The 3,329-nt window shown below is 51.7% G+C and overlaps 1 pseudogene; it reads left to right on the top strand.

Annotated features, from left to right (window-relative positions):
* The first annotated feature begins 2,918 nt into the window (after window positions 1-2,918).
* Window positions 2,919-3,035, top strand: LOC138268916 (U6atac minor spliceosomal RNA; annotated as a pseudogene).
* The last annotated feature ends 294 nt before the right edge of the window (window positions 3,036-3,329 follow it).

Below are 3,329 nucleotides of genomic sequence, written 5' to 3'. Positions count from 1 at the left end.
ACTTCATCTTAAATACTAACTAAACGCCTTAAAGAAAGCAGTCGGTTATATGATAACTCTGGCAAATTCTGAGATATTAAGCTAAACATTGCTACCAGACACCGTGGTTAAAAGTGCAAACTACTTTCTGGACGTTTCACGCTCTTGTCAGCATCTGTGGACCTATATTACTCAAAGCTTGAAAACCATATATAGAGCTAGTTATCCACAATTGGTCGCTGACTTTTGTGAGAACTTTTGGAGATCGTCACCTCTCTTTCTCTAGCAGAAAAACAAGGCTAGAGTAGCATAGAGGTGCTATGCCTCTGTTAGAAATAGGCTTCTTGGTTGGCTAGGTTAGGCATCTCAGCCAGGCAGAGACCACCACTCTAGTCAGGGTAAGGGAGCTACACACCCAAGATAACCCCTGCTTACCTCCTTGGTAGCTTGGTACGAGCAGTAAGACTTATCCCAAAGGCAATGTGTAAAGTGCTTGCACAACACACACAACACTAGTGACACAATAAATACACCACAAAGAAAACTCCACAGTAGCTTACAGAAAAATATACTGTATTGCATAAAACATCATTAGACCAAAAACATCATGTATCAGCAATTCCGAAGCAGTTGTCAGAACAACACGCAGGTTACTAGTACTCTGCGAAAGCAAGCAGTAGTCAGGTAAACACATAGGTTACTAGGCTTCTGCAACACAAGCAGTAGTCTGGTCACCATTATCACTAAAAAGTCTCATGCCATAATAAACACATTACCATGAATGCCAAGACATCCTCATGAATGCACATAGACGAGAAACATTCCCATAAGGCAAACCACTATTATCACCAAGCTAAAGGCACATATCATGAAAACATTTCCTAACTTGTCATAAACAGGCACATTACCCTCCCAATGCAGATCAGACAGACCCTGAAAATATGCAGGTTACTCCCAACATGGCAAAAATGTCATGAAGAGTACAACATACACGATAGGGGGAGAAATGTCATGGTGAAAGGCAATTATGGCTAGAATCACTCAACACATTTTCGGTATAAGGCTCACAACGCTCATGTGCTTCTCCCACGAAGAATGCAGTGACTGGGACACATTCCATCCCTCCAGGAGCTCCCGCACTTCTACTACCATAAATGTGGTATTTTTTCTCCAGCGGGAACGGGCCTCCACCGAGGTCTCTGTCCTGTCCCATGAAGGCTAGGAAGGGGAAAAGGGCCCCCAACAAAGGTACGCTGCCAGGGTAGGTGGGGGAACACACACAGACACTGCCAAGAATGGAGGGGGGAGACCCCGCTCTGTCACCCCCGCGTTCCAAAATGTTGCAGCCCTCTGATGCATGGGAGGATTTACACTCCCTTCCTGCACTGGTCCCCGCACTCACCCGCAGCACACCAGCTGCCCGCACGCAGCGAGACCCTATCGGGTCCATCCCGCTTAGGAAAGGACATTGGGCGGCCGCCTGCGTCCTTGCAGCATGGCTGTTACCTTCAGGGTTCCTTACTCCTGGGGCTGGCTGCCTGCAGTGCCACCGGGGGAGTCACCCACACTGCCCCCATCGTCAATAAGACCTCTCTTGGTCTCCCATGCTGGGCACAGCTCCTTTAGTCCGCTCGCCTCCCAGTGGGAATGCAGCTGGCCATGTCGCACGAAGGGCGACAATAGGGGGGACAGCTCCTTAGCGTCGCTCCCCTGCTAGGGATGCAGATAGACAAAAGGGGCCACCATACTTGGAGAGGGTTGTCCACCCCCCTTGGTTTATGGACCTTAGGTGTCAGGAGGGAGGAGTGAGGCCAGGAGGTCTCATATGGGGTGACCTCGCAGGGCTGGGGCCTCTTTAGACGAATACCGATAACGTGGGCGGCAGCGGATACCTGGCTGAGGGCACCCGGAGAGAGTGAAGTTTGAGGTTAGTGAGAGGAATTTGGGGCCAGGGCGCTGCAAGGGTAGGGGAATGCTCCCACTGCCTGCAATCCGGTGTTGTTTAATGTTGTTTATATGTGATGTGTTGAATCGCCTACGTTCTGCGGGGGATACGGCGGTAACACAAGTGGGGCAGGTGGGGAGTTCACAAGGACTTGATGGGTCGGTTCAGTAGGGGCACCTTTGCAAGCGACTACTGCGTTAATAAAAAATAAAAAAACACTTTTGCCTCGCAGAACGTGAGCTCCGTTTCATGCATCTTGAACCGCCTATTGATTCCCCGTGTTGCCATCTGGCTTGCCGCCAAAATATGAGGTCGAACCGATTGCCGATTTACCCCCTGCGTTGCCATATAGCTTGCCACCGGAAAGGTATACCACCCGCCGCTGCGACATTCAATGAACTAAACCCGCCTCCCCCCCGCCTGTCCGTCGGGCCCAGGCCACCCGGGAATGCAGGTCCAAACTGGTGGGCGACGCAACACACTATACCACCCCCGCCTCCATGCCCCTGCTCCTTAACTTCGTTGCGCCGGCTGTCATCGCTTCCGTCTGGGCGGTGGCGGGTGCCATCCAGCACCAGTGGGACGCGCCTGGGTGCGGGCACCGGGACATGGGGGGGCTAGGAGTTCCATCGCGTAAGTGCCCCCCCGCCAACGGCGGAAATTAATGGATCCGGAAGGCGGGCGCGCCCAGTGGTCAGACGCACTAGCGGACCGCGCGCATGCGCAGCAGAACGCGGGCGGGCGGGCGTGCAGGTGCCTCCCGCGCCACGCCCCCTCAACGAAAAGTACATGCAGGCGGGCTGGGAAGGGGTTGTACCCAGCGTCAGGGGGGGGAGAAAAGACGGGCACGAAGCACCGGGTGCATAGCAGGGCAACCTGATGACACTTGTGCGAGCGGTAGCTCCAAAATAAAAATCCTCTTTGCTGTCCTCGAGGATTAGTTACAAGGGGTCAAATGGCGCATGCAATAGGCTATGGAGCTGCAAGATAGGCTGCGTAAAGAGAGAGGGTTAGCACTCCCCATGACAAGGAGGGATGAGGCATTAGTGGCCTCACAACACAGACGTGGTTAAGGCCTCTAAAGATATTAAAAAAAAAAAAAAAAACTTTTAGGTTGACTGGAACTCGAGGTTTATACCTCCCCATTCGCGGCGACCAACTGTGGGATATACATATTTATAATGATAAATATAAGATTTAATAGCTAAATGTGCACAAATAAAAGAGGAGAAACAAGAGAAATTATCACTTGTGATGCTTTGGTGTTAATTGTCTATTTGCTTCCAGGCGGCCAACGAACGGTTAGGGAATTCCCACGGTTGGCCACATGAGGCAATTACGAGGCACAGGTGCTAGGCCACTGAGGTGGAGTAAGGTACACAGTAAGCAGGGAAAGGGTACCCGG

The sequence above is a fragment of the Pleurodeles waltl genome, chromosome 12 (genome assembly GCF_031143425.1).
Source record: "Pleurodeles waltl isolate 20211129_DDA chromosome 12, aPleWal1.hap1.20221129, whole genome shotgun sequence".
Classification (NCBI taxonomy): Eukaryota; Metazoa; Chordata; class Amphibia; order Caudata; family Salamandridae; genus Pleurodeles; species Pleurodeles waltl.
This window is presented reverse-complemented; position numbering and strand designations above follow the sequence as displayed.